At 41.6% G+C, this 26084-nt stretch overlaps 1 protein-coding gene across 5 annotated transcripts in view; it reads left to right on the top strand.

The window, feature by feature from the left end:
* Positions 1-19428: 19428 nt before the first annotated feature.
* Positions 19429-26084, top strand: part of ZNF462 (zinc finger protein 462) — a 91217-nt gene continuing 84561 nt past the window's right edge. For 3 of the 5 annotated variants that reach the window (XM_066181882.1, XM_066181881.1, XM_066181877.1), the window contains exon 1: positions 19429-20066. The gene's annotated coding sequence lies outside the window, so the exon portion shown is untranslated. Of the gene's footprint in view, positions 20067-20173; positions 20326-26084 lie in introns of those variants that run through there. The other 2 variants (XM_066181878.1, XM_066181879.1) reach the window with 2 other exon arrangements.

Genomic DNA, 26084 nt, shown 5'->3' with positions numbered 1-26084 from the left:
ACTCTGGACACTGCACTAGGAGAATCCACATTTTTGATTATGGTTGTTCTCATACACCAATTTCTTGCGCTGTTTGATGCATTTGTTGGCTCACTTAAATCAGTGCATCTACCAGAGTGTTCCTGACAAGGTAATGAAAAAGTATAAAAGAATTTGGCCCAGTGAATACAATACTAATGTTGGGACCCCATGTAACATGCTTCTTCGTCTGCCCTGAGTTCAGTTTATTTGACAGAACTCCAGAAGTAAAGGGGCAGTGACCATTCCAATGCGTTTCTTGAAGCAGCAGAGCTGCAAAATCCAGGCATAAATATCAAGACACTTTTGATAGTTTAGTACTACTGGCAAGTGAATATGGTTGAGGAACATGACTACCACTGGGATATTGGTGTGATGTTTTTAGAAGAAAAAATCTCTCCCCTTTTTATCCTGAATTAGAAGGGTGGACTTTTTCATTTGCATCAGGAAAACAATATTCTTAAAATCAAAAGCATGACAGCAAAGGGACCAGACCATAAAATTCAACCTTGTATCAATGAGCAGTGTGTGTAGACTTATACTGCAAAATAAGCAGAGCATGACTTGAATTTCTCCCACTGAAGTCATCAGATATTGACCATAAGCATTTCCTAAAATCCTTGTAGAATGTAGGCCACAGGGCTGGATACAGCCCAGAGAGAAGGAGAGTGCACAGCCAACCTGTGGGGCACATTTTCCAGCTCCTACTACATCTTCCTTGCAAATTGCTTACCCCTGTTGCCTGCTTCAGAGCATTGTGAGGACATTTCCTGCTTCAGAACTGATACTTCAGCCTTTGATCCTGCCTGAGTCCCACAGATGAGAACCTACAGCAAGGGGCTCTTCCTTCTTCTTGTTCCCAGCCCTCATGAAACCACGTCTCCACCCGCACTTCAGCAATTCACTCGAGCACACACTTAACATTAAGGTCATGCAGGACTTATGTCTGTGATTAAAATTAAGCATGCATTTAAATGCTGTGTGGAACTGGGACCTCAATGAGGATGGCTGTTGGATCAACCTGCTATGACCTCTGCTGAGCTGATTATAACTCAGCCTTTTGCAGCATTCTGTTTTTCCCCAAAAGTCATAGTTTATTCACTCTGTCTTATAAGAGAAATTTAAATGGTGCTTGTTTTTGCTTTTTGTTCTTTTTTTTTTTCTCTACAACACTGTGCAAATGACATTGACTTTTCTATCCTGCAAATTTTTGAGATGATAGGAAATATGTTTCCCACTCCCCTACCCATTCTGTAATACCTCCTATACACCAAGGAGGTATGTGTAACATACCTGTACCTTGGGTGCTTTTAAAGTTCTAGGAAGGAAATAAAATCAGTTTCTGTAAAAATGTCAAGTTTCTGCAAACCAAGTTTAAGAGTAAACAGGTGGGTGTTGTCTTTGTGTGTGTAGCAAGGCAAAGAAGAAGGATTAATCACAGAGATTCCCAACTTTTCCTCTTTTGACCACTGAAAAATGTGGTGGCATAAACAATAAGGCAGATTTCTTTACTTTCTCTTCGGAAGGAACATTGTTTCATTGCTGGAAGCGCAGAGAGGAACTCTGAATATGCCTGACTGATTGAGAAGTAGAAGGAGATTTTTAATTTTTGTTTTCCAGATTCATATCTGTGGATTATGTTAGTCTACTATCCCAAAGGAAACAAAACAAAACAAATTAAAAAAAAACCCAAAGAAAACAAAAGCAAAAACAAACAGGCTATAGGATCATCTGCATCACTGCTGTAAACAGATTAGCCCCATGTCATGTGAAAACTCCTTATCACACAGCTGGGACTTAACCTGTGAGGGCTCATCCTTTGCTGTGTGGCCCTGCATGTCCATTTCACTCTGAAGTTCCAAAGGCAAAATATTTCAACAGCACTTTTTCCAATTTACCTATCGCCCATATTATGAACAGAGACACTTGATCTTCCTTCTGATTTTTAATCCTTCCCCCTTTCTGTCCAGGACTGCTTAACCTAAAACCTTAATCCTTAAGCTTGGAAAGTCTGTAGTCACTTGCCTTCATAACCATGTTAGCTTTATCACTGCATCATCAGAAGCACTATTTTTTTTTCCTTTTTTTTTTTTTTTAACAGAAAACTCGATGTGCTAAGCCTCTCCTCCAGCACTGCACTCTTCTGATATTTCACCCTCAGACACAGCTGGTGTCCTCAGCCAGCCTCATAGCTGGGTCACTTTTTAAATTTAGGTTGATTTTATTATCCCCAGCAAGCCAGGAAATCTTAGCTAATGGGGAACAAAAGGGTTAGTAAAAATTTCATATCTTACCCTGACAAAGGAGAAAAAGAACTGTTTACCTTGAGCAGATAATTAAAAACAGGGATGAAAGCCCAGCATTGTGAAGTCAAGGAAAGCTCTGACATATACACCAACAGGCCAGAATTTTATCTGGAATGTTTTATTTGGTTCCTGGGTGCTCTTAGCTTTGGCTCTGCTCTCTTTGGGCAGAGGCTTTACAGCAGCTTCAGCCCTTTTTTTCCAGTGAGAAACCACTCGTATAATTGAGCATATGATGTTTCCTTTTTCCTTCCCTGAGAGTGGCTAATAACCTCACCCTTTATTAGAGATGGGAAAAAGCACATAAGAAAGAGATGCTGAAAACCAAAATTCATTACTTCTGCCACTCATGGAGGACTTTTTCTTCATTAAACGAGTTATCTTGAGGGCATAAGGGAGCTTTAAATCCTTTTTCTCTAGTTCAGGCTTCTGTTCTCATACACTTTTACCACTCCATCCAAGCATTTCTCCACTTATAGCCTTGGCACTTCATTTCTTTGGTTTTTCTACTACACCTATCACCCAGATACCTCTCCACAGGATTTGTTCCTTTAAAAACATACAGAACTTCTCCATGATACATGAGATGCCTCTGTTAATACCAGATATGCAAAATATATGCTTCACATTTTCATGCCCCATTTTCAAATTGGGTAGGATAAGATTAAATAAAGCATGTAGATAGACTTGTTTAGCTCTCTGGTATTCATGAATGAAAAGCTGAAACTTCTTTTTTTTCCCCTGAATATTTACATTTCAAGATTTAAATGCAATTATAGTATAACTCTTCAGGTTTTTAAAAAATTTTACTCATGAAAAAGCAATCAGAGACAATATAGTTCACTTTTTTTCTTTTGGAAAAGGCTAACTTTCCAGTAAAAATGGACAAAATTTGTAATTTAGCAAACAAAGATTGACAAGTTTAGACTTCAGTGATTACTTCATGTGAACAACTTAAGTCTTGTAGAATTTCCACTTCTTTATTAATTTCCACTTTTTTATTAAAAAGTCATGAATGAAAATGACAGTCTAGAAGTTAATATCTAACACCATAAATTCATCAAAAATGAAGAAGGACTTATAAAATGTCCATTACATAACTTTTGTGAGAAAAGCAAAGCAGCTAAGCCTTCAGTCCTTAACATCCAGAGTTCCATGCTTAATCTATAGAGAAGACATAAAAATACAGCCTTCATTACATGGAATTTTCTGGAATTAAGAATTATTTTATATTTCTGGCATAAGTGCATGCACACATCTGGAATCCTGCAGGAAAAAGTCAACCCAGCTACACGCTAACCACCCTCACCACTCTGTTACCTACAGGGTAAGGATTTGGGGGACAAAAACGGAGATCTGTATTCCTCAGAGCACTGCTAGTATGCCCACAACCAGCACAGGTGGCTTGTGTTTCTGTCAGATTCCTCCTCTGAAAGGCTTGTAGGCTGACCGGAAAGATTAAAATAAAATAAAATAAAATAAAATAAAATAAAATAAAATAAGCATTCCTGATTAAATAAAAAGCAAGGCATTAGAGCGCCTGTTTAACTTGAGGCCTACTCTGGCTTACCTTAACATATACATCGTTTTTTGCATGTTTTTTGTGCTCCTAATGCAGAAAGTGAAGCTGTAGAGATGTTGCAGTGTCACTCTTGAATTTAATCCATTCCCTTCTTCTTCACTAATGTTATTTACTTAACAGCATCAGGCAAAATCAAGGTTCCATGTTACTTGACTATTCACCAGCATTGTCAAGTAGAAGAAAAAGAAAATATGCAATTACCTAAGGTATGCAGAACTTGTCATGCTAGGTCACGTTGATCCCATCTCTAACAATGACCAACAGCAGATGATTGAGGAAGGAATATGAAATCAGAACAGCCACAGAGAGATTTTTTCCTGGTATACCCCTCCACATTCTGAAAAAAAAAAATAAGGTAAGCCTCTACAAACCTAAATGTATTACTGCATGCTGTGAGAATTTAGTTGTGTAATTCCCCCTGTGCTTAGTGTCATGCATGTCCAGAAGGGGCTTCTAATCCAATCTCATATTTGAAAAGCAGCTGGCTCATGGGGACAGTAACTCCATCAAAAAATAACTGATGTGCTGCATCCCAGAACAGAGCTCTGAAACTTCAGTTTTTGAAAGTGGGGTCAGAGAGCAGCACCTTGTCAAGTCATCTACTTTCACTTCAATGCAGCTCAGATTTTCAGCTCTGGCGAAGTTTGGACACCACCACTTCCACAAACCCTCCTGCAAAATAGGTTTAATTGGGAATGAAATAAAGCACACACCTAAACAACAGGAGCAAAATCCATCAGGCTGCTCCCTGTGCAGTGGAAGCTCTAAACACAGAGGAATCTGAGGGGCCCTGGGGGAGTTAACACCATGAGGATTACAGTCACAGTGCTACTAAAACTCAACCCTGCAAACTATTTGGCCAAAATAGAACAGCCAATCCCTTCACTTCTGTAGAACAATCCTCACTATATTGAGCTTGGATTGAGGAGCCTGAAGGTTGCCAAAACTTTGCCTTTATCAAATATTCCACAGTAGCTCAGCTAAAATCAATTCACTTTGACTGGCTGAAGAAGCTTTCTGTCCTTTTCTACCTGGGGTTTGCATTATGTGCATCACTTGGCTCTCTGAGCATTTCCAGTGGGGCTGAGCAAGCCAGCTGAGGTCTGTGGTGCTTCTGTGGCTCTCTCATAGTTTTTCAACAGGTTGTTTGGGCTCGCGGGTATCCTGCTCACACAGTTCTGTGTGTTCCCATGCATGCAGCCTTTGCATACATATATGTAGGGGCTGTGCATTTGCCTGAGCCCGGGCAATTTCAAGGAAGCCAAATTTCCTTTTTAAACAGTGGTGCTAGTTTGCAATTGTCCTTAGAATGCCATTTCTTAGTGTGGCCCCAAGCCCTGTCAAGATGCTCCGTTTTGTTCAGCAAGTGCTGCCTGTGCAGGGTGGGGATCCACTGTGCTCTGCAGGCCTGAAGGGCACTTGTTACCTTGGAAAACAAAGGGAAAGCTGATTGAGGCTCCATGGGATATTGCTCCCTTGCTTAAAATCCTTTCTGAACTGAAGGATTGATGGATTCTTCTATAAAAGAGCAAAGTGCAAGTACACCTAGAAGCAAATACTTTTTTTTTCCTTGATTTTTTATATGTGCAGCAGGAAGGGGCTAATCCTTTGAAAAGGACCATCTGAAGATTTAAAAAAAAAAAAAAAAAAAAAAAAGGCCTAGCAAATGAGCGCAACTGGCAGCCCATAGCTCTGCTGCTTTGTGGGCTACAGTGTGGCCTTGCTAGGTGAGACCTGAAGCAGAGTTTTGGAGGAGGAGCAAGGGGAAGGGTTCTTCCCCTGCCCGTAAAGTTAAAGCCACACTGAAAACCAAGGATGCATGCGTGCTCCTCCCACTCCACTCTGTTCCTGTGCTTGCAGGAAGAAAAAAAAAACAGTGTCTGAGCTGAGGAAGAGGTGGCAGAGGCTCCTGCCAAGGATGAGGATGGTGGGACTACATGTAGAGAGAAGCACCACTCAGAGCAAGGAAGATTAGATGCCCTCAAGGTTTGAAGGCAACAAACAGGAAGGTTGGAAGTTGGAAGGTTTTCCAACAACAGGAAGGTTGGAAAGTTTCCATTAATTTGAGTGGAATACATTAGTGAGTGGTGGCACACATTGTTTATGTGGTAATAAGTGTGCAGTTCCCCAGTTACAGGAATGAATCAGAAAGGTGCAAGCTCATCATGTATATGAAGTCTTTTCTAGATACCGATCACACTACAGGAAGTCTTTGATCTTCAAGGAAAACCTCATTTTGCCTTCAGCAACAAGGAATACACACACAATGAGGCAGAAATGTCCTCCTCGAGCAATACTTGCTGTTGTTACACTGACTTCACCTCTGCAACAAAATGGGAGTGAGAAAATGACAGGGCTGAAAAAATCTGAGTGGAAATAGGATGAGGCTGCAACTCAGGACACTTCGCTGTTTATGAAATGTTGCTTCCAGACTGATCAAACCAGACTAGCATTCATTTTCCCACAAATTGTTTCCTATATTTGGCAATTCAATTTCCAGCATGCCTGCTGTGCCCAGTCCCACCAATTGCTGAAGGACAGGACCTGGGTGTGAGTGACTCTTCAGGTGTCAGAGGCATTTGTGCAGAAATCAGTGCAGCTGTGTGGTTTGTGCTCCTCTTTGCCACCGGAGGTGAGCTGAAGTTCTTGTGGATGCCAGAGTTGGAATAATTTGTGGTTAGTCCTTTCCTTAATCACTCAGCCAAACCCACCTGTGTCTTAAGCTGAGCACGGGCACTTTTTTCCCCTGTTAACTGCATATTTTTGTCAGCCAACATTGGCACTGAAAGATTCAGTTCAGTGTTTATGTTGCTCCACCTTTCTTATAGGTCTATTCAACTGTTTGTTCACCCTCCTGCTCCACTCTTCTCAATATTTTGAATGCATTGGTAATACATTGGTGCTGTTTTGATAACACTTGTCTGAGAAACTTCAGTTCAGTGAGCATTAGTCTTTAGTGTCTGCCATTCCTAACCAATATTTTTAAAGATGCTTGCTTCACTTTTACGTTGAATATCCTTTATATGACTGGAATGCAAACACAAATTCTACAAAATTTGCCAAAATCATTGGATTACAACTTCCACTTAAATTTTTCTGCAAATCTCAATTACTGCGGTTATAATTTTCCCAAATTCCTACACTACGGAATGGATCTATTTAATCTAGGATGCTAATACTTCTAAAGTGTGGTGATAAAAGTGAAAATACTAAATTCCTATTTTAGAAGTCTTCAAATTACTTCCACTGTATTCACAAAAAAATTATAAAATCTTAATATATTTCAGTACAACTATTCTTTAATTCAAACTGCTGTTAGAGAAGACTATTTTTTAAAACCTCTCCAGCTATCGATAAGTTATTGCAAAATCATATATATAATGCTAATTAATTATTTTAAAAATTGGATCAGTTTGGATGTTGTTTAGCACTTACTGCTAGAAAAATGCATGAAAGCACAAAAGAATTATTGAAATTACTTTTCAGATACCAATTTTCTGTATACAGTTATACAGTTTTACCAAAATGCTACTGTTATGTCTTTGGTAACTTTTAATAACAAAATGAGTCATTAAATTAAAATACAGTGAAATAGTCCAAAGAGTTTTTTACTTCCTCTGCTGAATAGAACAAAAAGAAAATTCAAAATATCCAACCTCTCTTGAATTTCAAAGTTTTTCTGATAACTTTACTTAGTGGCTATTAAAAATAACACACTGACTAATGAAATCTGAAATAAGACGTGCCTGAATTAATTGGTGGCCTTTAGTGGTGTGGTTTTTAATACTTTAGAATAGGTTTAATTGTTTTCCATTGCATGGCTGAAGTGACTCAATACACCCATGTTTCTCAGGAAGATCAATTGAAAGCTATTGCATCTTGTTCTCTTATGTTCCAGAGAAAAGGAGAGAATAGGGAATAATTTATGCTCCAAGACCTCAGGGAAAAGAGTCATCAGTGGCAGGGAATGGGATTAATCTGATTTTTGTCCTAACCTGCAGGAGTATTTCTTAATAAACCAAAGGACATGATCCACAGCATTCACATTTCAAAATCCAAGTGTTCTTTTTATCTTTTACACACTTTTTTTTTTCTTTTTTTTTCTTTTTTTTCTTTTTTTTTTTTTTTTTTTGAGACAGGAAAAAAGTTAGATGGCCCTCTAGACACACATTTCCTCATCATGTACAGCATTCGGTCCCAACACTTTGTTCCAGGTCACATGTTTGGTCTCCAAGGTCCTTCTCAACCCTGATTTCAATCTCAAGTGCCCAGTGGAGACAAATGAGCTAAGAAAGGCTGGTAGAGCAGGACAAAAGGTGTGGCTGGAAGGAGGGAGACATCCCTTCCTGGACTCCCAGTGGAGTTATATGTGTCCCTCTGAGGCTGTGGGGACAGCCAGCCCTGCTGGAGAGCAGATCCTTGTGAAGGACACGGGAATGCTGCTCCCCAGTGTGGTCCCCAAGGGATGGGACAAATGAGAGAGGACAGACCTGGCTGACAGGTACAGTCAGCAGTGGAGATTTTAGGTAAGCAGAAGGCCCTGACAAAACTTGGCAGTACAGTCAGGACAGTGATCTTAATGTGGTGACTGACTTTTTTTCTTAATTCCCCCAGTAAAGAGATGAGCAGGAGTTACTGCACTTCCTACCTGAGAGCATTTGAGCAGTGGGATTCTTTTGTACTATTGAATTTTACACAGCAAGAAGAATTATTGCTGTGCAGTGAAACTTCTGTGTCTGTTACAATCTTCTTTTTATAGTGCATGCCCACAATGCTAAAAACTGCGTACAAACTTGCTCTTGCTGCTGCTCTTGCTGCTTTAGCTTGGAATCTAATAATAATAATAATAATAATTTTTAAAAAAATTAGGAATAGTGTGTGAGACTTATTAAAATTGAAAACTACAGAATGCAAAAAAACCATATTCACTCTGTGGTGCATACTTGCATTTAGGTGTCTTCATAAGATACATCTAGCTGCATCACTGCAAATCTTTTAGGTGTTTTGGTGGTTTTTTATTTTTTCAAATAATTTAATAATGTGTAAAATAACTTAAAGCAAGAATAATAGGATGTAGAAAACCATGAAATAAGGACTGTAGTAGAAAAATGTCATCTTTGCCTGCTATTTTCACAGAGGTAAGTTGATGAAAAAATCAGTATTCGATGGTTAAACTATGAAAAGGATTGAATAGGAATGATGGAATTTCTTGATTTTGCAAGGCAACATTAGAGACAGTGGAGAGTATTGGTGCTTTTATATCACAGAACTCTCTAGGACCAGGTACCTCTGTATCCATTTGTAAAAATTAACAATGAGGAAAAATAATAGACCTCCAAACCTGCATTCTAGCCTCAAAATGCCCACTCAAGTCATTAATGTTTGAACAAGGTTAGATATCCATGGACAGAAGAACCAAGAAGGGTTTTGAGCTTGGCACAGTAGGAGCATCCTGGTGGCAGGATGCATGTGGCTTGGCTGAAACTCCTTGGCTGGTAGGCAAAAGATCTGGAATCAGATGGGTTCCAAAGCTGAAATGGCAGGAAGCCTTGAACAAAATGAAAATGTTTGGCAGGCTTCATAATCTAGGAGTGAAATGAGGATCCAAAACATGTTCTAAGGCTTCTGCAACTGGGGTTGTGGGTCAGGCAAGAAGATTAGTCTTCAGGGCTTGTCTACACAGGAAATGGACTGGTTACATTGAAATAATGATACTGCAAGAATTTGGCTGGTCCGTTTCCTGATGCTGGTCTGTTTCCTAAGATGAGACCTTAGCAAGGCAAAGAAATCCTTATGAGAGAAGGAAAGCACAAAGCTGGCTGGGCTTACTCATCAGGCTAGACTGTGGCTAGCTCAGAGTTTAGTCTGAAGATGGCTTTCAATCCTGCTTGCTAGGGAAGATCAAGGCAAAACAGCTTATGGCAGCTGGGAAACTGGGCTCCTGGTGGTAAACACTAAGACAGGAGCTGCACACTGCCCGGGAATGCCGGAATGCCGAGTGTCCACCTCCTGTGATTCACACCTCCTCTGCTTGTGTCCTTCAATCCCCATGGCCAAGGGACAAAGAGCAATTGTTCAACTTAACGACTTAACAGTAGAGGAGGATGAATATTTGAATAAACTCTGTGGAGCACTACAGTACTGTGAATTGACATTTGATCAGTGAAATCAGGTTTGGTGGAACAAAACTGGTTAACACCAGTGCTCCAACCCCAGAGCTGCAAGATCAAGAGTGAATAAAGACATTTTGAACGCTTCACCAGCAAACCACACCTGATTTGGCGTGCCAAAGGATTCTTGTTGCCGTGAAATTACATGGCAGATTGATTTTACACTAAAGACATTGAAACCCGTGAGTAACTGGCTATGAAGGCAATTAATCACTCAGTACATTAATCCTAGGGACAATTAAGTAGGTAGGCAAACCAATTAATTTATCGGAGTCCCTATGTTCTTTCTAGTATGCCATGGGTTCTTGCACTGAAAATTCCCATTTGCAGCTTGCAAGTTCTCAAGAGGGAAAATAGATATCGATGTAGCTCTGGACTTTCTCGCCTGGAGGGCACAAGGAACACTTTGAAATTAAGGAATAAAAACTTCAGAGGGCTTCTATGAAATGATCAAAAGGAAACAGTTAAAACATGTGAGCCCAGCTCTAGAGCTGATGTTTAAGTTAGAAGAATGTGAAGAATGACAGTTTAAGAACATACTGAAATGAATGAGAAGGTTCAAACCTCTTGGAGCTATTGCTTCAGGCTCTCTGCAGACTCAGAACTACCTGCATCAGCTGTGTTTGAGGCGCATTTATCAGAATTTAATTTGCAGTCACAATGACTAGAAACAAGTTATACAACATGCACACTTGGACCTTGGAGAACAACTGGGAACCAGGGAGAAGCTTCCATAAGCAAGAGCACCTTCAGCAAAAAAACCACTAAGAACAGAACAGGCAAGCAGTGAAAAGTATGATAATCCAGTCTAGAGACAAGGAGCAATTTTCAGTGCAAAATCAAATGAATTGGAGCTAACTGGCTGCAGAATATATATCCCCTATATATATATCCCCTGCATATGTAATTTACCTAGTTTTCCTTCTGAAGAGCTGCAAACTTGTTATTGTCTTCACCTTTTCTATCCAAAGCATGAATGCTTACTGTTCTCCATGAAGCTACTAATTTCTTTGTGGTTGCTCTGAAAAACTTCGCCTCGGTTACTTCTGCCACAATTAGTTCCATATTTCCTAATACTCACATGTCCCTTTCAATCTGTCCCAGATACCACCATAAAGTATCAACACGTGGTTCCAGCTACATCTCTGCCTTCTCCTGAATCCCCTTCTCTGGTTGCTACTTGCAATCAAGTAAAATTTGAACCTTTGTCTTCTTTTTTAGACTCCCTTTCCCTTCCCTTCCCTTCCCTTCCCTTCCCTTCCCTTCCCTTCCCTTCCCTTCCCTTCCCTTCCCTTCCCTTCCCTTCCCTTCCCTTCCCTTCCCTTCCCTTCCCTTCCCTTCCCTTCCCTTCCCTTCCCTTCCCTTCCCTTCCCTTCCCTTCCCTTCCCTTCCCTTCCCTTCCCTTCCCTTCCCTTCCCTTCCCTTCCCTTCCCTTCTCTTCCCTTCCCTTCCCTTCAACTTTTCAAGACCTGGAGCAGAAATCATGCTCACAATAATACAACTAACATATCTGCTAAATCTCTGCTCAATTATATCACTGCTCATTACATTCCATGTCAAGTTTTGATGCTCGGCATGTTTTACTATTAGAATAATAAGTACCAGCTTGATTGCAGCTATATCTTTTGAAAGACTACACCAAAAAGAGTACCACCCACTTGCAGTTGTCAGATTTTCAGATAAATTAGTTCATTACTGAGGAAATGATGGCTTTTTTTTCCTGCCATCTTCTTTTGAAATTAATTCAAATATTAATATATTGATTGGACAGGTGGCATTTACATAGAGACTGATATGTATAAATAATTGTTACCTTTCTGAAGACAGAATGGGATGCTGGAATATTTTTGCAATTATAGGTGAAGATTTTTTTCCAAGTATGCTGGTACTATTTATGGACTTCCTTTTGTGCTCTTTTCTGGATCTTTCTTTTGTCCTGCCTTTTCCCTTTTAATGGGATCCATCCAGTCACCTCAAAAGCCTGGGTTTCCATAAAAGAGCTGGAAAATCCTGGGGGTTTTTTTGGGCTGGCCAAAAAGGAAGTGAAACGAACCCAGTTGTTTCCACATGTTCGTGTAAGAAATATTACTATGTGCAGTCACAAGACAGGTAAGGATATCCATAAGTTATGAAATATACATATATATGTATATATATTTTTAACATGCAGTGTAGCACCCGTCTCCTTAAATGTGAGACTACATTTCATGACAACAGGATTGGTATCCCTCACTAGATCAGTCTGCAACGTAATCACTGGAAATATTAACTCACATCACAAATAGTGCATCTTCATTTATTCTAGAGAACACAACACCTGTGAAGATAAAAACTGGAAAAAATGCCTTCTATATAATTGTCACAACAAGAGTATAGGTGAGATGTTGCAGAAGGGCTCCTTTGAAAAACAGCATATTAAAATAAATTAATGCAGAGAGAAACTCAGCAAAAGTGTGATTCAAAATAAAGGAGGTCGGGGGGGCATTAGGAAGCTAACTCTGGAGAGATCAGAAAGGGGAGCAGAAAAGAAATGTAATTCTTAAAAACAGACTAAGACTTTATGAATTATCGCTGTATCATAGATAAAACACCAATGGAGAGAGACATGTAATTTCAATACATAACACCTACAAGTAAAAAGAGAAATCTCTAAATTACTGAAAGGAATTGGTGAAGATTATTAACCCAATTAGATGCAAGAATGAGCCAAGCAGAAGGTTTAAATTAGCAGTTTATCCACTGGAGTCAATGAAGCCAGCTAAATTACATCAGCTGAGGTTTAGGCTGATCATTTGGAGATGTGGAATATGGAGAAAAAAAATTTAAAAGTATCATAAATACATGGGATTAGAGAAAATTCAATCTTAACAGAGATGAATGGCCAGCAAATGGATGAGGAAGACCTTGATTTTGTGCTGGTCACAGATTTAAAATCCTGAGCAAAATCTTCAGAGGGATTTTGTCAAAACTTCTCCGGAGTAGCAGTGGCAGTGACAAGCTCAGAGAGAGGAGAGGTGTGCCCAAAACAAATGACATTATTAGAAGAATAGAGCTTTGGCAGACACTTCAGCAATGTTCCACTTTCTGCACTGTGCATCCCTATGTTCCCAGGGAAAATGAATTGGAATTGACCCATGGGTACCAGTGGGACTTCAGCAAAAGCTGACGAAGAAACAACTTCATTAGAAAATAAACTATAAGCTGAAGTAGTTAAAAAAATAGAATCTAAAATACATTGTTTCCTTTTTATATCTTCAAAGGCATGCAAGATGAGAAATCAACTCCACCTGAAATCCTTCCACAGGCAATGAAAATACCTACTGGAGTTGCTTCAAAAGACGAAACTTGGGCTAACTTTGTAATGTATCAATAAAAATGTCATCAAACTGCATATACCAGACAGATTTTTCTGTGGTAGCAGGTACTTCCCTACAAAGCCAGAGATGGCCTTGATCAATTTTATGGTGTGTCTAGAAAAATTAGGTATCAGAAAAACTGGCTATAAAGGGGAACTCAAGCCTTTTGGAGGCTGTATATTATACAGGTTGATTAGAACACACAAAATAAAAATTACTTGGCTGGTATTTGAGAACTTAAGTTTTAAAAATACTGAGGTGTTAGGCATGTCAAGAGATGCAAGGGTTGTATTTAGGTCTTGGGGGGAAAAAAAAAAAGGAAATGCTTTTCTCAAGGGTATACAAGCAAAAATAGATTTGTATTGAATTGCATACATTTAGTAAAATACACAAGGAGAGGGGTACACACGGGAAAATGACCAGTAAATACAGCCAGAAACCACTTGTATCTAACCTATAAATTCAAAATCATTTCACAAATCACTCAGTATCTCTCTTCTCAAGACAAAATCAAAATGTTTCTTTCCTGAAGTTTTCTTAGCAGTGAGCATAATGCAATATTGGGATACCATATCCCAACCAGCAAACCGTTGTCATCATCCAGAGGTCAGATGATGTAAAATGACTGCAGTTTCAATCTCATTGACTCTATCCAAAGCCATACTGAAGGTAAATGAAATTCAGCTGTGTCTTTTGAAGGACTGAATTTCATAAAACTTAATTTGCACCTACAGCAAAAGAGTATTTTGCTTCTAAAGATTTCAGAAGTGAAAAAAAAAAGAATTTGATTAGACTTCATGGTCACCCTTTTTTAGCAGTAAGTGAAGTCAGGATGTGCCTTTAGTTGCTTAGAAATCCTTGTTATCATAACTGCAGATTTTTGCAAAGTCAGTTTGTTGCTTGTATTCTAGTGGTGGATAAAACATCCTTTTGACTAGACTCCATTCTATTATTTTATTAAATCAAACTTATCATTTAAGAGTGGATACATGCTGACAAATTACTTAATAATGATCTAGGGCCATTTGTGGTTCATGTTTTAGTGACTAATGGATGTGTTTAGTTTGGTTCCAACCCAGTTAATTTTAACACCGAAGGAATTCCTTTTCGTTAACTCTACTGCAAGTTTCACTGGTCTCTAAATACATGTTTTTCTGCTGTCTGCACTTTTAGACATGTTCTGAGGCTGGGGAAGTGTGACCTGTGGAACCCACCAAACCCACCTTGCGGTCTACCACAGCCTGTCAACACCACACATCCATTATTTGTCTCATGCCTCAATTAAAAGGTTTTGGAGAAGGACTGGTTCTCTTTGCATAGTGATTTCTTTAGTCCTTCCTAGTGAAGAGTTTCTGAGGAACAGTGGGGGCAGGTATAAAAACCCAACTGTGAGTTTACTCAAGCATTTGACTGCAAAAGATTCAACTTCCTCAAAGGAGCAAAACCTCTATTTCTAATAATTGCCACTTATGCATCTATCAGAGAAGGAAGTGACTTCCAATACTTAGCATGGTCCTCACCAGTGCACTTCTCTTAAGCATTCTCAGCAACATAAAAATACATCTTTCCATGGGTTTTCAACATGTGCACTACATTCTACGGTGTCCTTGCAGACAAAGTGATATCACTGTGAAGAGCTTGCTCTTGGAGATTCCAGTCTGAGCTCTGCCAGGTTAAAAAAAAAGCATTTCAAATTTTGTTAGCAGGCCAGAAGTTTTATGTTTTAATAGAATAATTTACTGAAGAGTTCTTAAGAGCCAAGACTTGCAATATTTACATGTAAACCTTTTTGAATACACTGTCTTCTATAAGAATACTTGCTTAAAGAAAATTTTCTTGATGAGATATCCCTTATCTTTCATAGATCAGAGCAAGACTTCAGTGCTTCCAGACAACCAGCTTCTCTTCAAAGTCCTTTCACAATTAGGAAACTCTTAGACGTTAAAAACATAAAAGAGTTACCAGGGTAAAGGTCAGATCAGCACATTACTAATCTTTTTTAGACAGGAAAGTGAAATTCTCTCAATAGCTGGAGAACATAATATTCTACAGACTGATACCTAGCTGTTCAGGGAGGGAGTTGATACAATACTTGCCTCTTGCATAAGGTATCAGAAGCCTAGCTCTGGTAGGAGAAAACAGCTGTGAAGAAGAGGAGAATAAATACAAGTTCATATAAACTCGTTGTAGGAAAAGGAAGAAATTCTTCCAAATCTGGAAAGGAAAAAAGAGAAGCCACTTCCAGTTCTGTGTGTGGACATTAACTACAGTGCTTCACTGCTGAATATGTACAAAGATTGTGCTTTCAGTGATTTATTTTTCCACATTGCTTTCCTGATGTCTCCTGCTCATTAAGGCTTTGTTGACTGTCCATGTTGAATGTACCAGTTTGCCATCCTGAGGAGCTAATTAGAACCCCTGGAGAAACAGGTTTGGCTGGGGGGAGTGGGCTAAGGGGAAAGTCAGAATAGCATCATCTTGATCCTTCCACACAGTCATTTCACCCCTCTGCCTGTGGTCTTGCTACCCTGGGGCTCGCTGTGCAGCCTCCTTGGGATGCTGTGGTTGCAGGAGCAGGATGCAGGTGTCAGCCACCGCCATGCAAACCTGACTCATTGCACAACAGCCAACCCCAGATTTAGGGATGAAATGCTTGGGATTAAACTCAGGCTGGTCAGATTTTCTGGGTGAGGAAAGATGCAGTCAATCCCAGAGGCTGGAAAAATGTGTGTGTTTGGTGTTTTTTGTTGTTTTTGTTTTTTATTTTTTCCCCTCACCCCTGGCTTCTCTTTCCTTTGGCTACATGGTGGAACATCGACCACCAACCCCAGATCAATAAGCAAAGGCTTAATTTTTTTTTTTAATTTTTATTTTTTTTATTTTATTTTTTTTTTAATTTAAGCCAAGATCATCCCTTTTCCTGTGGCTTCAAACCAACACGGCGGTGGGACACCACCTTTGTTGGGAAGACAGAAGTGGAAATCCCCCTCTAGCTTCCCACCCGCGGGTGGGGAGCGGGGCTTCCATGGGCTCCGTCCCGACAGTCCCGGCGCAGGAGCCCCGGGCCATCCTGGCTACAGCCCGACGGCCCCCGGCGACCCAAACGCCAGCACCCAGAGAGGAGCAAACTGTCTTCATAGCTCTTAATGGGACACTTAGCCCGCCGGGGTAATTAAGACCAGAGGGCTGTCAGCACGATTAACCTCTTTATTGCCGGGCGCGGCACCGAGGTGAGCCAGAAGGCTCCCCCCGCACGCCCAGCACCCGCGGAGGGTCCTGCACCCCCTGGGCTCGGCCCCCTCCTCTCGGGAGCCACAAATGCTGGTTCCTGCGCGAAACCAGCGCTCTCGGGGTCTCCGGGGTGGCTCCCCCCTCTTTTCAATGGTGTCCGCTTCTTCAGAGCCCAGCGTGTCCACCTCGCTGCGGGCTGCCCCCGCCGGCGCTCAGAGCGCGGTGGGAATGGCAGAAAGCCTCCGGGAGGAAGTTATGGACCATCGGATCCCTGGGGAGAAGCCCCCTGCCCCGTGCCCCCCAGCGCTGCCCCACGGAACCGCGGTTCCTCCGGCCGCCCCGACCTCCTCCCGCCGGACTCCGCGGGTGCGTGTCCGGAGCCCCGCTGTCCTCCCGGGGCTCGGGGGACCCCTCCGGGACCGGCGAGGGTGGGACTCCCCCTCCCCCCCGGCCAAGGACCGGGAGGATAGGGCGGGAAAACACTTCCAGACTATCTCCATGAAGATTCAGTTTCTTTCTTTCTGGTCAGAAGTAACGTGTTTTGTGGTTGTGGGTCGCTCTTTCTTTCTCGCTGTCTTTTAATTTATTTTTATTATTTTCGGTTTGGTTTTTTCCCCCCTTTTGTTTTTGTTTGCTTGTTTGGTTTTTAAATTTAAAATATAATGCTGAGAGACAAAGAGGTGAATTATCTATCTCGGCGTTGATGGTACGTCAAAGATTGCAAAGCCAAGGCGTTCTGTTCCTGCGATGAGGATGATTTATAGAAAATTGCAGGCAGAACACATGCACATTCTGGCAGACGTAAAGACAGTCCCTCCCTTTTCCTTAATGTTCTTTTATCAGCTTCTTAGGAGGTGTCCGCTTCGTTTGTCTGCATGAAACCACTAGTCTTAGTAGGAATTCTCAGTTTTGGTGTTTTTTCCCCGTTTCTTTAATAAGGAATCTCTAAATCCAACAGTGCTCCTTCTGCCCAGATATTATCCTTCCTCCCATTTCTCACAGCACTTGTTTGGGGTGGAGGGCGGGGGGAGCGGAAAGAGGGGAGAGGAGGAGGAGGGTAGAAGATCTTTCTCCTGTTTAGTCATTAACTTGCACGGCTCAAAGAAAAACAAGATTTAATGGGAGAGATCCTGCATGTGTGCTTTGTACTCACTGCATTCTTGCGGATGGGAAGATCGGAGGGTGCATGGGTTTAATATCTGACCAGTACCTGGGCGGGCGATTTTCGTTATTTTATTTTATTGCGATGGATAGCATTCCTGCGTTTGGTCTTCAGCTGAGCTGAGACAATGAAGTTCTAACACGCCTGACTTCTCCCAGAGTCAGTAAAACCTGAACTCAAAAATTTCCAGGGGATCATCTCAGGTTCACCACTCATATGTAACTTCCTCGGAGCAGGGGAGGATCTCCCGCTCCACCCGAACCGGAGCTCCGTGGTTCTAGTCTCTCTTCCAGCCATGCAAAACTGCAAAGCTGGAGAGCTCGAGAAGCCCCACTGATGTTCCAACACCAGTCATGCCCTTGTGCTCAAATTGATTTTGCCTCTCTCCCGCGTATTGATTTACTGAGTCTGCACGTAAACCCTAATTCCTCCCGCCCCTCCACCCCCATCCCCCTTTCCCCGCTAGACATAACCCCAGAAAGAATCTGACCTGGTGCTGTGGAAAGATTGGAAGGGGGGGGGGGGGGGGTGCGCTGAGGTGGGGGGTATCGAGCAAAAGAAGTAGCCCAGGACAATGCTTAATAGAAATGTGACTAAATAAAAACGCAGGCTATAGCCGCTTTGTCTTTGTCTGCTTGCCTTCATCACCCAGATACCTTTCTTTGTGAGCCTCGATCGTTAGTTTCCACGGTTTTAAATAATCAGTCACAAAGAGGCAGACAACTAGGTGTTGGGAGGCATAAAAGTTATTTTAAGTGGAATTATTTATTTTATTTTGCTGCCAAAAACCGTTTCACCAATGTAAGAAGTGATATTGGTGATAGTAGTACAAGCTCTCTTCACTCACAAACGCTTGTGAGAAATAAAAAACCTGGAGATGACTGTCTTTATTTCCAGGAGTAGACTTCAAAATACGTGCCAGAAATGGACAATTTGAGTGTCCTTTCTCCACATCAAATGCGAGCTGGAAGGGGGATTAAAAACCAACCACGTGGTAGATCTGGTTTTATACTTTGCAACCTCCAGCTCCATTTATGTTCTTTACCCTGCTCAGGGAAGATTAACCTCTAGATGGATGTGTCTGAGGGATCACCTCGGGGGCAGATCTGCATGCAGAAACCGGTTTTTGTCATGGCTGGAAGAGAGCTATGACCCAGCAGAGCGCTCCATCCCAGCGGCTCCCCCAGCATCGCAGGAGCTGCTGAGAGCTCCTGCACAGGAAGCTTTGTGAAGGCAACAGCTTGGAAGGGGAAGATCTTCAGATCTTTCTCCCTTTTCCTCCTCCCTGGCCTGTGAGTGATTCAGTGTCCCAAACCTTAACTTTTTGTTACCACCATCCTCCTCTTAATCTCCTTCATCTTCAACACCTCCTCCTCTATCACTACCATCTTCTCCTCCATCTGTCTGCCTGCTGGATCTCTCTCTCGCTTGCTTGCTTTCCCCACTCCTCTTCCACCTCCCTCCTCTTTCTTCTTGCCTTTTCCTCCTCTCTTTTCTTCTCTTTTCTTTCTCTTTTTCCTCCTCTTCCCCTACACGTTGTTGTTGTTGTTAGAAAGGATTCTTGCACCCCCTGGTGCTCTTGCGTTTTGTGTGGTAGGAGAGGAGATTGTCTTCTTTCTCTCTCTCCCTCTGGTTGCTCATTATTCAGAGAGAGACACAGAGGGTGAGAGAGAGAGAGAGAGAGAGAGACGGATATCTCAGGTCATCTGCAGCTGCAGCAAACCAGTGAAGGAGAGAGAGAGAGAGAGAGGGAGAGGGAGGGGGGGGGGGAAAGCAGGGAAAGATGGCGATCCTCCATTGCTGAGACCTGGCAAGGAGCACATGAGACTCACAAAACAACTTCCACAACAATAACAAGAAGAGCTAGGCAGAGAGGAAGAGGAGAGGAGAGGAGAGGAGGCAGCAGCAGCAGCAAGAGCAGCAGTGCCGGGACGCTCCTGTAAGTTCTTGCAATTAAAACCCATCTCTGGTTTGGTATTGGAGAGATCATCTCTCGTTTGTGTGTGTGTGTGTGTGTGTCTGTGTGTGTGTGTGTGTGTGTGTGTGTGTGTGCGTGTGTTATTTTGTTTGGTCTTTTATATCTCTCTTTCCACCACCTTCCTCTGAAATCCATTCATTCGGTCAACGGAGGAAGGAGGAAGAAAGAAAGGAAGAAAAAAAAAAGAAAAAGAGAAGAGAGGGGAGCGAGAGCGGGGTTTTGTTTGAGAGAGAAGTCTCTTGCATGGAGGAGGAGAAGAGGAGGAGGTGCTGGTGGTGGTGGTGGTGGTGGGAGGAGGAGGAAGGCGGTTAATTAATTTTTTGTTGTTGCATTACGGGGGGGTGGGGGGGTGGAAATATGGGGAGATAAGTGAGATACCAGCCGAGCTTTCGGGGTGGGGGGTGCCTGAGAGTATATGTGTGTGTGTGCGGGGTCTGGATGGTGCTGTGCATATGGACTTGGATCAGAGACGGGAGACACACGGAGGAGAGAAAAGCTCCGTGCTGGCACGACCCAGGCAATCGGGTGACCTCTTTCTTCCTTCCTTCCTTCCTTCCTTCCTTCCTTTCTTCCTTCCCTTCTTTCTTCCGTTCTTTTCTTTCTTTCTTTCTCGCTTTCTTTCTTGCTTTCTTTCTTTCTTTCTCCCAGCCACTCTCCCCCTCCTCCTCTTTCTCCTCGTCCCCTCTCGCTGCCCGCCTTACCGCTGGCGAGGCTGGTCCCTCACCCCGGCGGTGGTGCCCCCACCGCGGTTCTCCTGGAGTTGGGATGCGGGGGTGCCCCCGGCGTCGGGGCTGGAGGGCTGGTGGTGCCCGCAGGAGGTGGCTTGGAGGAGGACAGCGTTCAGCTGGAGAGCAGGAGCCATTACACACGCTTGTGCTCTCCTTTGAGAGAAAAGAGAGCGAGAAGGGAAGAAAGGAAGGGGAAGGAGCCCACTTCTACTTGCTCAGTTCCCCGATGTCCCTACCTTTAAACCAGGCAAGGGAGAAGGCGCTTTCTCTCCTGCCCCTTTCTCAACCCACCCGGAGCAGGTTTCTCCCTATCTCTCCCCCTCTTTCCCTTTCTTTATCTCCCTGTCCTCCATTTGCAAGCTGTCTGCTTTGGTTCCAGTCCAGGCTCCACAACACAAAGCTTCTCCTCGCTCTCGCACACATGCACACACACAGTCCACAGGCTCTTTATGTCTTCTGGAGTAACCTTCTCCTTGCCCCCCCGTGCCCCCCGCCTCCTCTCAGCGTTGTGGTTTCTATTCTCCACACAGAGAGATCCTCCTGGAGCTCCATGTAGTTGTGATCTGAGAGGATTCCTCCCCCCCTTCCCTTCACCTCCTTCTTTTTGGGGGAGAAAAAGGGAAAAGTTTCATTTGTTTTTCTGGTGTTTGGAAGGGGAAAGACTTCCAAGTTTTGAGTGCTTTCTGCTCCTGCTTTTGTGTGTGCGTCTGTGGGGGTCTGTTGTCTCATGAAGCTGCTTGCATGTCTAAGAGGAAGTGACTAGTTTGGCTGAGAGCTGTGATCTGAGTCAGGTAAGCCATGTCATGTTCTCTAGCTCCACCAGAAAATGGAGGAGAGAGAGAGTAGACAAAGCTGAGATGGGAAGTGCTCCTAACATTGTGGATGTCTCTCCATGTTTTGAGGCTTTGCTGGGCAGGAGCTGGCTTAATCATGATTTTTTCCCCTAAGGTTTCCCCTTCAGATTTTTCAATGCACAACATTGTGATGGGTCTTCTTGCTGTCTTCATGCTATCAGGAAATGAGGATTGGAGGAAATTGCTCAGATTCTTCTTCACACAGAGAAACACATCCTCAGGCTTTTTTTCTCTGATGCTTTCATGCGGAGGTCACCTTTCTAGATATTTTTGTTTGGTTAAAGATCACAGGATTTTAGAGGTTGATCGGTTGGCCAAGTAAATAGTGTATATAAGCATATATTTTTAGATTTCTGAAAGCATTTGGAGGTAAGTGCATGCAGCTTGAGGCTGCTCGGGTTCTTCCAGAGGGTATCATGAAATATTTCTTCTTTTCCTAGGTGATGATGCCTAATTTTTGGGATTTTTAACATCTCATTTTCAAGAGCATTCCTTCTTTTGGATGTGTTTTAAATTAAGATGGAATATTTCTCCCCACTCACAAGGTTACACTAAAGTGATACTGGCAAGCTTTTAGTAGGCTCATCAGAGCATCATAACATACATAATTTCTCTTGGAAAAAGCAAAACATTTTTCACAGGTGTCTTTTTGGTGTCATAAAATATTCTTTTTTCCTGAAAACCTACGGCAACATTCTTATTGTGATTTTAATGTCATTATGGAAACCTGAGATCTTTAAAGTGAGATAGCAGTCGATCAGGAATTTGTATGCTTTGTTTTTCACCCACCTTTTAATATGAAACAATTTTGAGTAGACCCAAAGCAGGCCTTGGATCTTTTCGCACCCACTGAAATCTGCACATCAGCTTCACAGTAGATACAGTTCCTCAAAAAGTTCAAAATACATCCTGAAATGTGTGAGGGGGATACCGAGGTGCAATGATGCTGAGCTTGAAGGCACAGCTCCATGGAAAGGTGTGAGTGATGTCCATGCATTGTTACTCTGAGATGTTTAAGAACAAATACGGGAAGATGTTAAATGGCAGGATGAGGGACCAGTGAATTTGAGTCAGAACATGCTCCCAGGTGTGCAAAAAACCAGAAAGATTTAAGGATTGCAATGATGGGTAATGAAATTGAGATCCATCTTGCAAGTTAAAATCAATGCCCTTCTTTTATTTTTACTGTGGAAAAAATGTTTTAATGTGTAATCTAATATACCTTGGAAGGATATTGCTTTATCAACTGTGCATTTCTTAAGTTCTGGTTGCTGATGTGTCACCCAAATTATTGAGATTCTCTGGTTGTCTCCATCTTTCAGATGAAGTCCATGGAACATACCATTTCAGGTATGTTTAATCTTGTATTTTGAGAAAAAGAGAGATTAACTGCTTTTGGTTTTGGGGTTTTGTTCGTTTGTTGTTGCTGTTGTTGCGGTGTTTTGGTCGTCCCCCCCCTCCCTGAGGTTATATTTTTTTGATGCATTTTCCAGTTTCTGCACAGCTCTAAGTCAGCCTTTGAAGAAAAATTGAAAAATTGCCCACTGACCTTTGCTTATTGGGGTCACATCCCAAATATCCATCCCCTATATGGACTGTATGCAGAGTGCTTGTGGTTCAGAGCTGTGAATCTCCTCTTACTTCTGGAGAGGTCATCCCAGTGCTGGCACTACAAGGTGCCCTGCAGATACCCTGCCCTCGAACTGGCATGTGCAATCCAAGAACAACTCTGAGATTGAAGATCAGGATCTTTATGGGAGGGCCTCTTACGTCCTGAAAAACCAAACAACATTGCAGTTGTTTTAATGGATTGTTGTTTTTTGGTTTGGTTTGGGTTTTTTTGGTTTTTTTTTTTTTTTTTTTTTTTTTTTTTTTTTTGTTGTTGTTGTTGTTGTTGTTTGTTTTGTTTTTTTCTGGGTTTCCTCACTGTGAGACTGAAACCTCTTCAGAAAATTTTATTCTTGTTAATGGTGCTTCTTGCTGTGGTTCTGCCCAGACAAACTGAAGTTCACCTTGTTGTTAAAATACTAGATGAAGAACTTTTATTTTTGAAAAAAAGACAACCCAAAACAACACAAAACAATTCTATCCCCCAACAAAATCCCAAACAAACAAAAAAAAAACCCCAAAACCCATTGGTTTGAAAAGAATCTCCAGAAAGGTGATCTTAATTCATGCCATGGTGGTGACATGAATGTTTCTCCTAATCAGGCATAAATTTATTCATTCATACGGTGGCTTTCAATTGCTTTTGGTTTGGGGCACACAGAACCTTTTATTGGTCCAGTCTCTAATAGAAAGAATAAGCATTGGTAGCTTATTCTCCAGTATTTAAATATATCAGTATATAAATATATCCAGTGTATAAATATATCTTAATCACTTTCCTCACACCTACTAAACATAGCCTATGAACCACTGCTTTAAAATATTTTAAAAAAAATTAATTTTGTTCTACATTTTCACTACCTTCACACTGGGTTATGTTGATGAGAAATTTATGATGTCATGTGTACAATTTCCTTCCATAATTAAAAATACTATTTTATTGCAAGAAGAAAACTAAAAATACAATAATGTGTATGCTTAGAATGTGAGGAATATAAGTACATAATGGGGTGCTGGAAAGGGAAAGCAGGGCAACTGCAGGTGGAAATGGAAAAAAAATCTGATCATTCCAATCCAGTAACTTTTATAACAAATTTGTTAGCATTGTGCACTTTGACTTAAAGGAGGATTGACTTTTATGAAGACCAATAAAAGGATGATTAAAAAGAGAGTTGACAAGTAGATAACTATTGTTCAGCATAGATGTCCGGACATCTGGCAGATGTTCCTCTGGGCCCCAAGGAATGGGCAAGTTTAATTTTAGCCTTAAAAAGGAAATGGGAAGAACTTAAGTCTTATAATAGTACAACTTACAGTTTGAGGAAGATTACTTCAGAAGAGCTCAAAAGATGTCTCTTGAAGTCTCGAACTCCCAGAAACCCAGTGCAAATTAGCATTTCCTATTGGGTTTTCCTATTATTCCAAACAACACGTGTGGAGTTACAATATAAATTGACATTACCTCAGTTTACTGTAACACCTTCTCTGTGTGGTGTTGTGGATAATTTCCTTAAATGGGCAGAACAGCACTGCTTTGAAGTAAGAAACTGCATAAAAAGGACTTGAAAGTGTGAAACTGGTGAATAGCTGTGTACTACTCATTAACTAATATTGTCCCTTGTTGAAGCTTCACCAGGCCAACTTTCCCTAATGCAGAAGTCCCCAGTGAAACTGTGATTGGAAGAAGCTGATGATGGAGGAAGGTGGTCCTGTTTTTCACAAATCAGGAAAGATCTACAAAGGCCAAGATGTCTGTGTTGTTTTGTGTATTTTGTTTCCTTAAATTTTGTTACACTTCTAATCCATTGTAGGAGAAAAAAAATGAAAATACTCCTATAGTATCATATATTTCTCTTATTTTGACTCTTGACACATATTTTTCTACTTTGAAGTAGAAGATTATATATTTTATGGACTTGTTCTGGATGAATATGGTCTGCTGCCAGTGCCAGAACTATATGATTTGCTTAACTTGCGTACTTGACCCAAGATGTGTTCAAGTATGAACTTCTAATTGACGGCTTCAGCAGAGATGTTGAACTTCATCAGTCCAAATGCCTGCTTGCTTTTCAAACAGTTGCTTCTCTCTAGGGTACTATACAATCAAGACATCTATGGGTCCATAGGAGGTGAGCAGGAGGTCTGTTGAGTGTTAATTGAGGAGAGAATGAGAAATTCCATCTTACTTTTCATCGAGAGAGAATAATTTTTGAGGGGGGGGAAAAACCAAAAAAAGTGGGAAGAGTGGGATGAGAGTGAAGGTTGCTTAAACATCTGCTAACTTCTCAGAGAGAAGAACTCCTGTTGTTTAATCAAGAGGTGCAAGTCCTCAGCTGCTGGCAGAGACATAGTTAACATTGTACACGGTTGAACTTCAGCATGGCACTTCTCCAAATGAGTTGACTGTTGAAAATAAAATGTTCCAGAAGAACTGGGAGAACAGGAAAGAAGTTAAAATAGCATGGTTTGTATGCCAGTGCTGAAAGAAGAATTGGGGGGAGGAAGGGAGATAGATCGACTTATGATAATTATCTTGTTGGTTGTGGCAAAAAAAAAAAAGTCTTTACTAGAAGTTTCCAAACTTAGGGGACCAGGTTTGAGAAGTGGTCTTCATTTGCTCCTGAGTTCTGGAAGCATTCTGCTTTCAGCCTGTGTTGGGGAAGTTCAACACATAGGTAAATACAAAGTCATGTGGACTGTTTTTGGGTTCTGATCAGTTTTGTTCTTTTAACATTAAAAACAATACCAAAGATCTAAAAAGTCTGTCCCTCATTTCTCAAGCTGTATTATGCTGTGCCAGAGGTTGCAGCACAAATGCCTCTCTGAGGGGATTTGAAGACAAGAAAGTTTGAGATGAGGAAAGGGGAGCCTTTGTGTTTGGTGTCTTACAGTTGAACACAATCCTAAATACAAAACAATTTCTTTTTCTCTGGGCTCTTTTGCACTCCCTGGGTGTCGAAGATCTCAGTGCAGTTGCTTTGGTCAGCTTGAGGCAAGTTACTGCAGTAACTAAAAATATCCTGGCCTAATCACCACTTGAAGGAACTTTTCTTTAAACAGTGCTTGGGGAAGAGGTTTCCCTCATCATTGGTTT

This window comes from Chamaea fasciata, unplaced genomic scaffold, assembly GCF_029207755.1.
Source record: "Chamaea fasciata isolate MVZ Bird 193981 ecotype frontalis unplaced genomic scaffold, bChaFas1.0.hap1 SCAF_4, whole genome shotgun sequence".
Lineage (NCBI taxonomy): Eukaryota > Metazoa > Chordata > Aves > Passeriformes > Sylviidae > Chamaea > Chamaea fasciata.
The sequence above is the reverse complement of the archived record's forward strand: the minus strand, read 5'-3'. Positions and strand labels throughout refer to the sequence as shown.